We start from the raw sequence: 13,120 nt of genomic DNA, 5'->3' as shown, positions 1-13,120 counted from the left end.
CTTTCTTCCTCCCTTTCTTCCCTTTTTTTTTTAATATATAAAAATATATATTTCTCTCCTTTTGCGCTCTCTCCTCTCTGCATGCTTCAAAATGAGAGTTGATGAGAAAATTGCCCTTTAGTAGAAGGCAAAATAATTTTCCTTGCCCATTAGGGCTTATATTACAGGTTAGAAAGGCTGTGCCCCATGTTCTCTGGCCAGGCAGAAGTGCAGCAATTCACTGCTTAACCTTTCCATTATCCATCTGTCTTCAGTGTTTTCCCAATAAATAGGTAAATAAACAATAATAACAAATAGTGGAAGCTCTGGATGCCTATAGGGTGCTGCTTACCCCAAGCAGAGACTAAAGCCAGGTTATTCTGAGCCCCTTCTGGTCTGCGGGTGGAAGGCTGCCTAGCTTCAGCATCCAGCTTGGGCTAGGATGCGTGCTGCCCATCTCCCGCCTCTGTAGCCAGCACCGTGTCAGATGAGCAAGGTACACGTAGTGTTCATCCTCCTTCAGCATTCAGCTTATACAGGCTTTCTAGAGTAGAGCACTTCAATATGCACCTATTTTAGGCATCAAAAAGCCTTCCCCCACCCTTGTTCCCTAAAAAAGGGCAGGTTTTACATGGGGCAGGGAGGGGTAAACCTATTGGGACTTTCAGACCTTTTGGGAAGTTTGGATTAACTTTGATAACGGCAATGTAGGGGGCCAGCAGAGCTACAGGCCTTGAAGATCATGAAGTTTTAATAAAAGTAACAGATGAGAAGACAGACAAGGTATGAATGTCCTGGCAGAAAGGGTAGCAGTGTGAGCCTGTGTATTAAGAGACGCCTTAGTGCTTTCACCCCAGCCCCGGCAGTTTATCAGCACACGGCTGACAGCGCTTGTCAAACACCCCGCTTTCCCTGGCAGAGCTACCCCTTTTGCTCACGCTTCCCCAGGGGACGGATGGACGTTGCCTCCGTAGCCAGCTCCCTTTGTCCCATCATATCCCACTGGGGATATGTCCCTGGGCAGCACCTGGGTGACGCGAGGCAGAACAGGAGCCGGACTGAGCCTTGCACGTTGCCCAGGGAAGGTCAGGTTGTACCCGGAGCAGCGCGGGGCCCCGCATGGCGCTGCTATCCTGGCTGTACAGTGACCTCTGCTGCAGAGCAAAGCAGCTACCAGCCAGCAGGCAGGCGGCTACGGCTGACATGCATCTCTGAAGGAAGGGAGCAGCTCACACCCTAGACACTACCTCAGACTCCTGCCAAGACTCTTCTGGCCGTTTTTTTAATGCCCTAAGTTCCTGTTGTGCCTGCCTGTAACCTCCTTGCCTTGTTCTTGGGTCCGGTGAGGGCAGACCCATCATATGTCAGCTCCCCAATTCCTGCTGGGAACCCCAGAGAGCAGAAAAGAAAATTAAAGGGTACAGTGATGATGCTCAGACTGCCTGGGAGATGCTGCATACAGGTTCTCAGCAAGAGAAACATCTCTCCAGCTCTCCCGAAGCAAAATTCATCTAGACCAGGTTACCTCAGAGTTTCACACCAGCGTCCCAGCCTTGCCCTGCTGCTCTGCCATCCGTTAGTGCCACCGCCTTCACTGTGCAGCTCTGCAATGAAACTAGCTTGAAATTTTCCCAGGAAACACTCCTCTGTAGGAAAATGCCAGCCTGGCACGCTGCAGTGCTCCCTGGGCTGGTTTCAGTGAAGTGCTGACACAGCAGCGGCGGCCAGGGCTCGAGCAGAGCCTGCCAGTTCTCCAGCCTGGCTTGGCTGCCCCAGGAGCCCGGGCCGCCTGGCTCCGAGGTCTCTCGGCAAGAGAGACTCTAGACCAGGGTCTGTCGGCACAAGGAGCCCCCAAGGCCCTTACTTCCAGCCTCTGTGCAGTCTGGAGTCTCTCAGAGTGTTTCTAAAAGGTCAAAAGGAAATATCACTTCTACTTTTCCCCAAGTCTGATTTTGAAACATTTAAGTCTCCAGCCAGCCCTAAATGCTGCTATTTCTTACTCCTAATTCACGGGGTCCCTTGTTATCCCCACATGTCCATGACCTTTCTGTCATGTGTTTAGGAGCTGATGAATGGTAGTTAAGACATGCCAAACTCATTCCACTTGTGAGACAAACCACACCAGTCTCAAAAGGCATCAGGGAAATCACTTCTCATCCAGCCCTTCCAGCCCCTGCTCCAAGCACAAGAGACATCATTTTAGGTCTCCCCTGGTATAAACCAGCAGAGCTCCAGGTAAAGCCCACTGAACTATGCTGATTTCTGCTAGCTCAGTATCTAGCAGAGACTCCTGGAGACCTGCCTTGAGCACTGACAGAATGTTAAAGTCTTTTGGAACTCTTTTTTTGCATCCATTTATACAATGAACTTGTTTAAGTGATGTTGCCAAACGCACGCATGCAAAACCAGTCTAGATAGACACTAGCATTCAACACTCAAAGAGGCTTATAGACTTGTAGAGGGATTTTAAAAAAGCATCTAGGTGGTAGAGGCACCCAGCATGAACTGTTTTTAAATGGAAATCAGATGCATAATATGTTTTGGCATTTCTGTATAGCCCTCTAGCATCCAGTCACCTCTTATGTCCACAACTGCTTTGTAAACATGGCCCGTGGGTGCTAAACTCCAGAAAGCCGCTGGGATTTCATGGGAAAGAGACATTTTCAAGATCTATGACCAAAGTTAACAGCAAAGTTGATTCAATTTCTGCATGACTTTCCAATTCCTTAAAAAAAAAAAAAAAAAAAAAAAAAAAAGAGAACAATGTGTTTCTCACGAACACAGTCCTCCCCCCCTTCCTTTTCATCCTGTTTGGAAGTGCCTCTGCCTTTGTTCCTCCCCAGAAGGGGTCTGGCAGGTTCTAGCACAGGAGGAATCTGGGAGAAACAGCAGAAGTTATTTAAGTCCAAACACACAAAATTACACATATTCAAAACAAAGAGCATGGGAACTTGGCAGAAGGAGAGGGTGTCTAAGTTACCAAAGCAGCCATAACTCAAGAGCTGACAAATGATGTGGGTTTGAAATGAGTATTTATTCTGGTATTTAATAATATATTTGTATTATGTATCCAGAGTGTGGAAACTACTATACTGCTACATCACATTGTCTTTAGTGCCTCCAAGTCATCGAGGGCTATAAGGACCAGGCACTGTTGTGGTTTATATAATTCAATGCCTTTCTTACAATGTTTTACTGCAGAAAAATCCATGATCAGCAGGGAAAGGGATTCCCCTGCTAGTTTCTAGGCTAGCATTGTTTCTGAAACTTTGAAGCTGAGAGAGGCATTGAATAGCCCAGGGGAACTTATGTCAGAGAAAGCCTACCAGCTCCCAATCAATCTTTCCATCTCCGTGTTGAAAGTTACATCTCCAAAACTTCTCGGCTTTAGAGTAAATCTGACTCAAGTTAGCGGCACCGAGTATTTTCCCACCATGTGGCGGCATCCCACCAGCAACCCAGCTGTGCAGAACCACAAATGGCACATGGGCTGGCACTGGATGGAGAGATGCTCGGTTATGCAAGTTCCTTACTTCATCCCACTGAGGATGAGAGTAACAATGCTGAGCCTCCGCTGCAAAAAGCCTAAAATCCGATGGTCAAAAGCTCAGCAGAAGAGACTACTGTTTTTCTTTTTCCTATTATTATAGCAATGAACCTAAGCTGGGGAGTTTGGGTCTAGATTCAGCCCAATTTTTGTTTCAGTTTGCTGGTCCTTAATGCGTCTCTGAAACTTATAGGGAGCAGCATGTCCCTGAGGGAGCCGCAGTCTGGTTAGGCTCTCACTACTGAGGATGCTGGGTGCTCTCACTACTGAGATCTTCCTTGAATCGTTTTTTAATGCACAGGATGCACCAGTGACCTTCAGGAAAGTTTGGATCCTTGAGAGATTCTGGCCCAATTTTGTAGAGCTAAGAAGAGGAGGTTTAAGGTCAAACCATCATATCAGCTGTTTATTGCAGTCTCTACTACCCCGCAAAATTTGCTGCGAAGAGCATGTTCTGCCCTAGACGCAGGCAGAGGCATTATTTCAGGTTACTCTGGGATTAGGCAAATGTAAAACAACAGCCTATGTTCATGCCTTGTGAGTTGCTGCCCGCTTTTTTCTGTGTATTCAGTAGGCTTTTTGTATTTTATTTTAAATGCAAACCAAATTATAGACTAGCATATTTCTGTTTTTCTAGCGAATACTGTTGTAATGACTAATTGCTACAGGAATTCACCTCTTAGTCTAATAAACCCAGCTCAAGTGAATGCAGAAAGGAATATATTGTTTTAAATGTGTAATAATGGGGAAAAGGGTTTTTATGACTCTTCATGACCTTTAAAAGGAAGCTCAGAAAGCAGCTGGACAAGGCAAACAAAGATTACTAGGAAGAAGCTGTCTGCAGTGGATGCCTTTCCTACGAGATGGATTTTTTTAAAACTCAGATAGAGATTCTCATGTCCACTACATGGGAAACATCGCAACTGGGGCAGATGGAGGACTAGCCATTTCAGAAGAAAGTGTGTTTACAATTTACTGCAGGCTGATAATAGTAGTTTCGGTTTAACTACAAATTAAATATACAATGAACACCACCCAAATCAGCATGGTTTGACTTTGTTTTGGAGAAGAAATGATGGATTCAGTTTCCTTTCCTTAACCCACCCTCAAGCCTTATAGTACTGTCAGTAGGAAACAGAGCCCAACAGAGAAACCCCACTCATTGACCCACACACGGGGTTAGCTTGCGGGGAGTAACAAATACGGGTGCGTCGGAACCGACACTTAAAGCAGGACTCAGAAGGCTTACAAATGGCCAGACATTTCGAACTTCTTAGCACCCCATAGCCCCAGTAGTTCACACCACGTCTGACCAGCCTGTTTAGGCAACCAGACTGCAGCTAGCACTAGGAGTTACAAACCCCTGACCTGGCTCAGCAAAGAATACCCAAACCCACTCCATTTGGAGTCCCGTGGTCACAGCGCGGTGCTGCCCTTCTGACAAGGTTCCTGCACCTGGGGAAGAGAGGCCAGCCTTCCCGAGCTTGCAGGCTGCCTACCAACATTTTCCAATGGCCAGGAGCCACCAGACAGGTACCACCGACCTCAGAAAGCCTGCTCCTGGCTGCAGATGAAGGCCCAGACCGGGAATTGCACATAGCTCACTGAAATTCAATGGTAATAAATAAGAGAGAATACAAACGCTCCCAGGGAGTGATGAAACCATTGAAGTTATACCCCTTCACATTGAGCGCTGGCAACAGACAAGCGTACCGCATTCAACAGAAGCTTTCTGTGAATGCTCCGAGTGAATGGCAGGGAATCCTGATGCTCCAGAGCCACTTCCCTGCCATTAACATTGCCAAGTACCCACAGGGCATTTGAAGGTGCCTGCAAGCAAGACTCCGTTGTCCCCAAAGCCAATCTGATGCCAATGAATATCCTCACTGTGTCGCAATCCACCACCTCAGCCCCGCTGGTGCGAGTCCAGGAATCGGTCTGTTCCTCCCCCAAAAAGCACAGCAGCAACTGCTGACATTTACAGCTGCCATTGAGGCACCAGAGCTTCAATAACAGGGTACTGAAGTCCTTAGACACAAGAATTAACTTACTTGGGCTGGGTAAAATTAACACAAGGCTTAGGCACCACACAACTCTCACTTGAGCCCTCCAGAACCAGTAAGGAGACTGCTAAACCTTGTGTTTGCTTTTGGTGTGGGGATGAACTTTACCCCCCGCAAGGAGTTCGTGCTGCTTGACAGCCAGCTGGGTACTTATTGCCACAACTAAACAAAAGTAAATAAAACAAAGCAAAAAAACGGTTGTCACATTGCAAAGTGGTATTAACCACCCAGTGTAGAAACCACTAAGTGCTTTTGTGGAGAGCCACTGAAAGAACACGTCAGTGTGGTTTTTCATTTCCTTCACCTTAAATGCTACGAAAAATCAAGTGAGGAACAGTATTTGGACTATCCAACCTTCAAATGCATTACCAAAAGAGAAGACCAGCATTAATATCTACATATTGTCATCACAAAGAAATAAAGTGTTGCAGTTCCCAGGACCTGGGAGATGCTCCGAGTGTTATTACTTTTTGGCTGGGAAAGCTGCTTAACAGCACAAAATGTCTATACTTAAACATTCAGCCTTCAACAAGGGATACACCAGAACATTTGTGAATCAGCTTTTCTAAGGCAGCAGCCCTTCTTGCCTTCCTCTTCTCCACAGAGAAAACACACAGCAAAACTACATAATTATCAGCTGACCCATGAAAAAGCATCTTCCCAAGATTATGCAAGGATTACAGCAAACACTAGGAAATGAAACTGTGCTGGACAAATACAATTGCATTGAGATCAAGAAGAGGAGGAATCAGTATGGATGAGATATAGGTGGTCAGACAGAGCGATGCTAATCTTTGAGCCACTCACCACCAGAAGCCCCACTTATCACTCTGGAAAGGACTTAAACAGAGGGTTTTATACTGGCTTTGCGTAGCGTGAGGTTTCTCTGCACTGGATGCGTGGCACTCTAGGAGATGCTCACCACCCAGCTTGGATGTTGAAGTTAGGGCCCTTGCTTCTCGGGTACACGCTGCCCATGGTGGGAGAGCTTTTCTTTCTGGAGAATGATGCGAGGAAGGCACAGCGGCCTGTGGAGGACCCTCTCTCCCTGCTTTGGCTGCAGGGAGAGCCTGGGGAGCACTAGACACACGCAAGGGTCTCTGCAGCCTCCCATCTGTGGTCAGACACCTCCAATGCACTCAGGTAAAAATAAACTGAGGGCTGCCACAGAGAAGAAACCGGCAGAACAAAGCTTGAAAAAAATCCCTCAAGGCTTCAAGCAAACACAGCCCCATATTACTATTTCTGTAGTATCTCATTATTTAAGTCAAAACACATGATTTTAAGAAAGCTGACTCAGGGCTTTTAATGCTTGGGGTTGCCAACACTGTATGTGCACAAATGCTTTTCAGAGGTTCTGATCACCTGCAATTCACACCAAATTGTGGGTAGCTAGCACTTAAAACAGCAAGCCTGTAATTTTATGTGCAGTTGCTGTTTTATTTCCTGCTTTCTGTTCTGACCTTGATATTTTTGTGGTCCCAGACAGATAGAGCAAATGGAAAAAAAACACCATTTTGCTCCCATGCAACGCTCTTTCATCTCAGAAGAGGTGGTGAATTTTTATGCCTGGTGGCAAACACACAACCCATAATCCCAAGTAAAAAGCATTACCTGTGGCAAACAGGCTTCTGCAGCAGCACAGGGACACGTTCCCTCGGAGAAACTAGCAGGAATTTTCTTAAGGTCAAGCTCTGACTCCAGGAGGGACAATACCAGATTTTACAGGCTAGCAACCAGTCACCTTGTTGCTATTCAGAGGAGTATGAGCTTGTTCATTTGTCTTTCACTGTAGTTAAAAAAAAGAAAATAATAAAGAAAAGAAAAAAAAAAAGACACATCAACACAACTACAAAGATCAGCTCTCTAGAAAAAAAGCTACAATATATAGGTTGCAGTTTCCTGCTAAAACAAACCCTCTCACAGTATGATTTCATAGGCCATGCTAATTATTTTTAGGGCAAGCATAATAAAACCCAGGTGATTTGCCTTTAGCAATTTCTTCTTATCTTCACACAGCTCCGGATCATTTACCCACATGGCAAGCAATTACAATGAGCCCTGCAGTTCTTAACAGACATCTTTTGTCGAAACCCGGCAAGAGTACACAAAGGTTAATATGCTTTTGCACTACAAAAATCTGGGCATTGTCTCGTGTATTGTAAGACGTGCTTGTGACATGCTGAATTCGGCTGATTTACAAGATCAGCAAAACAGAAGGTTTTCCCACTGGGAGCCTTTTTCTAACTATTTCCTCATCAGGATGTTGGCGTGCAGGAGTCTCTGATTTGCCATGCGTCTGGTAGGAGCGCGGAGCAGCATCTCCAGCCAGGCGTACATCCCTCACTCGCCCTCTCTCTCGCACACGCAGACTAGCACACTCCGTAGTGCTCCGTGCCGCCAGCCAGGCTGCCATTTGCTTTGCTTCAGCTGGAAAGGTAGATTCCTAGTGCAGCAGTGGTGATAACACTGAAAAACAAAAATCTCCCCACACCATTGCCCTCCACTTCCCGCTTCCCATACGTAACAAGGGACATTCATTCCGGCCTGTTTGGGATAAGCTGGGAACTGTCACTGTTACTGCTGGGCTGAGCCCTCCTCTGACTTCAGGAGACTGGGGGTGAGCGGGTGGGGATGTCTGAGACTTGCCGGACTGCTCTGAACTCCAGAGAGGAACATCTCAAGCCCCTGCCATATTGCTGGATGTGAAGAGGGGGTTACAACAAGAGAGTCTCAGCCCACTCTTTTCTGGGGAGCCAGGGTATCTCGGATTCAGGCCCTCAAGTATAAACCTGCTCTTATGTTGCGTACCATGGGTCCCCAGCTAGAAAAAGCACATTTTGTTGGACTAGGTTGAGCCCTTGGGTTCATATTTACATCCTCACTACTAGCCCTAGCAATGGGCGCAAACGTAGGTAGGGGAAAGTAAAGCTCGATTTAAAATGTGGAAGATCCGCAGAATTCCAGAGCTTTCCCATGGTCCCTATCCGTAAATGCAACATCATTAGAGAGGTTTCACGTTCTTGGGTCCAGCCTCCACCGAGTTCACTGTCCAGCCAGCTTTCTTCTGTCTTTGTTTACCACCAGATGAGTTGCATTTGCTACCACCAAACTCATTCAGTGCTAAGCGCTGCGCTGGGCAGATGGGATGCCTTTTGTTCGCCACACTTGATGCAGTCTGGGCTGGTAGAGCAAAGTTCCGGAGGGATCTGCTTTCCTACATGTCCTTGTCACACGTCCACTGGCGTCCAACCGACAGAGCAGTGGAGAAGTCTCCTCGACCTGGAGGGATGTCAGGGCAGGATGTACCCAGCAAGAAAGATCCAGGTCAGGCCATGGGGAAGCTGCTGAGAGCTGGCTTTCTCCCTCTTCTGCTCCGCCTTTGCTCCAAAGTACCCGGTGCGTGTTCCAAAGCTTGTCTTAGGTCCCAGTGATCGACCGTGAAACGTAAGCGGGACATTGCGTGAGGGGGGAAACATGGGAAAAGGAGGAGAGAACTTCATTTATTCTGTAGTACAGAGCACTTGTGGCTGCTTTTATTAAATTGTGTCTCTCTGTAGAGTATTAAATGTAACATACGTTTAAGCTAACTCTGGGGTGCCTAAAGAGTAGAGACAGAAGATCTTTCCTCAGCATTTATTTATATCAAAATATATATTTGTATTGATGAAGTATTGGCTGTCAGGCTACAAACAGAAAATCACTCTTGATGCAATAAAACTCACAGCCTGTTCAGCTCTGCTAACAGTAACCCTACCCCAGCATTTAATTACAATTTCCAGACTGAGAAAACCAACCCAGCTTGATAGGAAGGGAAAATATCCACCAGCACCACAGGATCCTACACCACAGGGATGGTACTCGGTCCCAACATGTCCCTGAACAAGCCATTTACAGGAGAAACAGCCTGTTGTATGGTGCAAAAAAATAATTAAAAAAACCTTCAGAAGGGTTGGCAGCATAAAAATTTCTGGCTCTGTCGTCTCTCTGTTTCTGCGAGCAGCAAAAGATCCATAATTCTCACACTTAATGTAATTCCAAGGCATCTAAAGTGATTTACAGTCAGTTTACTCAATACTTTCAGCTTTATTTAATGTAACAGTTATGGCACATAAAAAGTTTATTGAAAATCCTTTGGGAGTATGATTGAGTAAGAAACAGTCATTGCTAATACCATTACAAGAGCTGAAGAGAAGGATCCCGGCATGTTCTCTCAGTGACCTTTATGGCTCTGTGATCCAGGGTCACACCAGGAAACCCTCCCCTGCTCTCGGAGGGGAACGGTGCCACGTTGCCTTCTCCCCTCGCGGGGAGCAAACAGCTTGGGAGGCACTTATCTGCCCCGAAGAGCCCGGGGTCTGCTCTGCCGCGGACGGGAAGGAAAGGGAAATTCTGGGAAGCTGAGGGGGAAGGAATTTCCCTCCTGCCAAACTCACTCATTTATGCAGTTATTTATTTTCATATTTGCCATTTGCTAGCAGAGCTGAAGCTCTCCTCTAAAGAGCAGAGGAGCTGTTTTGGGTGGGGTTGGGATGAAAACAGGGTTGCAGTAGAGTGAAATTGCATGGATCCTTCCCAGCCTAGCTCCCCGCGGTGCCATTAACTCTTTCAGCAGCACCAGTCTGTTAAGCTTCTCCCCAAATGTGAAATTGCAAAAGCTGTTAATTTGCCTTAGCAATTAACAAACATTACTTTTACTATCGTTACAGCAATAACTATAATTTAATAATTGCCAACACTGTTAGCAATAACATCCACAGTGGTGAGCGTATCTCAACATCAATTTTTGTTGGATATTCTTGCACTGTTGGCAGCCCACCAAGGTTGCTTGAAACAACAGAAGATTCACATTTATCTTAAAAGGGTAGAAGACGAGCATGATTATTATTATTACTGTCACTTTGGCAGCACCTAGAAGCTCCAGTCACGGACCAAACCCAGTCTGTCCCTTGGCATGAATATAAAATGCTACAATCCCTCCTGAGGACACTGGAGCGAGCACGCAGTTTCTCCATCCCTCGTGCCATGGCTGGATGCAGGCTTCAAAGGAAGCCTTTAGCACGGGCAGCGCCTAGCTCCATGTGCAGGCTCTGATGTTCAGCGAGATATGGGCAGAAAGCGCAACCTTTCCTTTGGCTGGGATATTTCCAAGATCTCTTTTCTCAAACCTGCTTTCACACACAGTCACAGCTTGTTTGCAAGCAACCCGTATTTTCCAGGAATGAGAGGTGAAAGGTGTGTCACGGGAAGGTGGGAAGAGCCAGCAAACCCAGTACAAAATAAAAAATAAGAGTGCACTGAATAAACTGGAATAAATAAGACAGTAAAAGAAAAACATGTTCCACATGTGCATGTTCCATAAACAGAAAAAAGGTTACATTTTTTAGATAAGGCAACTGTGATGGATTGTTTAGCTGTATTTGTCAATCAAGTATTAAGACTTGCAGAATTAAAATCAGTGCAGTTCAGAGATGTATTCCAAGCTCTCCAAAACATCAGGTTTGGCATTTAGATAGCTATCAAGCTATCATCTCTAGACAGACAAACAGATAGATGAATGGGTGATTTGGAGAAAAAGATGGAGACATTCTTTCAAGACTTTTTTTTTTTCCAAGCAATGATTTGCTTGTGCCAAGAATTCAGCCTGGGGAAAAGTCCAAATGTAGCATTTCCTCCAGCTTAAACTGAGGCTTAGCCCAAACCAAACTTTGGCTCCAAAGACCTGGTCTCGGCAGGCACACGGGGAAGAGGATTTGGTGCCTAGCCCACCCCTGTGTTAGCAGAACAGAGATGTGCATCATTAGAGGAATGGACACCTGCCTTTGCCCCCAGAAACACCATCTACAGGTGCCCAAATGTTAATGCTGAACAGATGGGTGGGAGAAAAGCAGGATTTCATGCTGGAACTGGCAGAGCAGACTCCAACAAGTCCACTATTGTTAGACAGAAATTCCTAGAAACAGATGCAGCAAATTCAGTGGTTCAGAGCCAGTTCTGGAGTTTGGGGTCTGCTGGGAGAAGACTGTGTAGCTTATGGATTAATGTGCTATTATTACATTACTCTTTAAGCTTCAAAGGTCTGCCAGGAAACCTAAGCCTACTATCTATTGAATGACATTTTAAGAACAAATAATACATTAATATATTTAATTTGAGAATAAACACATACATTATAGGAAGGGATTTTGTCTATGCTGATAAGTCAGTGCCTGACCTTTCCGTTGCAATCCCCGGGTGCTGAGCCATAGCGAACCTCTTCCAGGAACCTTTGCTATCGGCTGCAAGGCGAGAGCCTTAACACTGGCCCTGCCAGCTCGAAACTGCAGCTGACACACTGTTTGGAAACGGGAGCTTAGCCGTAATTATCCCTTCGACACTAATCTACAGCTACACTAAATCTTGTTGCCTCAAATTAGTTAATCAATTAAGTGTCAAACCACAAAATGTTAGTGATTGCGGCCTGAATTTATTGCCTTGGCACACGCTTCCATCTGCTGCCTCTCTCCTTTACTCAGGTTCTGCTGTTGGAAAACTTTGGGGCAGGTGCCTCCTCCGTCTCATTAGGGAAGGGTTAATGAGGCCAGGCTACCCTGCCCCAGAGAGAAATGGGTTGGAAATGCAAAGACCTGCACCTAGGGAGGAATAACCCCAGGCACCAGGATACGCTGGGGGCCACCCAGCTGGAAAGCAGCTTGGCAGGAAAGGAGCTGGGGGTCCTGGTGGACACCAACCTGAGCCAGCAACGTGCCCTTGCCGCAAAGGTGGCTAACAGTATCCCGGGCTGCATTAGGCAAAGCACTGCCAGCAGGTCAAGGGAGGGGATCCTTCCCCTCTGCTCAGCACTGGTGAGGCCACACCTGGAGTAGTGTCCAGTTCTGGGCTCCCCATTACAAGAGAGACATGGACATACTGGAGAGAGTCCAACAAAGGACCACGGAGATGATTAAGGGACTGGAGCATCTCACAGATGAGTAAAGGCTGAGAGAGCTGGCACTGTTCAGCCTGGAGAAGAGAAGGCTCGGGGGGGGACCTTATTAACATGTATAAATATCCGAAGGGAGGGTGTAAAGGAGACAGAGCCAGGCTCTTTTCAGTGGTGCCCAGTGCCAGGACAAGAAGCAATGGGCACCAACTGAAACACAGGAGGCACCGTCCGAACGTCAGCAAACACTTTTTTTACTGTGAGCGTGACTGGGCACTAGCACAGGTCGCCCACAGAGGCTGTGGATTCTCCCTCCTTGGTGATATTCAAAAGCCGTCTGGACAGGGTCCGTGCAACCGGCTCCAAGTGGTCCTGCTCGAGCAGGGGGGTTGGACAAGGTGACCTCCAGAGGTCCCTTCCAACCTCAACCACTCTGTGGTGCCTCAGCCCGAATCATAAGTCCTTATGTGCTTGATATGGGTTGTTATGATAACGGCAAGCCAGAAAGGCCTGTTATTTGCACAGGACAGCTTGGAAAATTTTAGAAGCTGATCAGTTTTGCTGGAAGTCTTTTCAGCTGAAGAGAGGGTTTTCTTGAGAATTTCAATG

The 13,120-nt window shown here is 46.5% G+C and overlaps 1 long non-coding RNA gene and 1 other non-coding gene across 2 annotated transcripts in view; both read right to left on the bottom strand.

Moving 5' to 3' along the window:
* Positions 1 to 13,120, bottom strand: part of LOC104016049 (uncharacterized) — a 161,455-nt gene that overhangs the window by 54,695 nt on the left and 93,640 nt on the right. Inside the window, exon 10 of the transcript XR_015705975.1 lies at positions 7,204 to 7,378. This is a non-coding gene — a transcript (uncharacterized LOC104016049). The remainder of the gene's footprint in view (positions 1 to 7,203; positions 7,379 to 13,120) is intronic.
* On the bottom strand, positions 8,290 to 11,913 carry LOC148055029 (uncharacterized). Its single transcript, XR_015705976.1, has 2 exons — positions 11,804 to 11,913; positions 8,290 to 9,008 (listed from the first exon to the last, which is right to left on the bottom strand). It is a non-coding gene; the product is annotated as an uncharacterized LOC148055029 (long non-coding RNA).

Source organism: Nipponia nippon, unplaced genomic scaffold, assembly GCF_047370975.1.
Source record: "Nipponia nippon isolate SJK-2023a ecotype South Korea unplaced genomic scaffold, ASM4737097v1 scaffold_27, whole genome shotgun sequence".
In the NCBI taxonomy this organism is placed as follows: domain Eukaryota; kingdom Metazoa; phylum Chordata; class Aves; order Pelecaniformes; family Threskiornithidae; genus Nipponia; species Nipponia nippon.
Note: the sequence above shows the minus strand (reverse complement) of the source record. Positions and strands in the feature narration are given on the sequence as shown.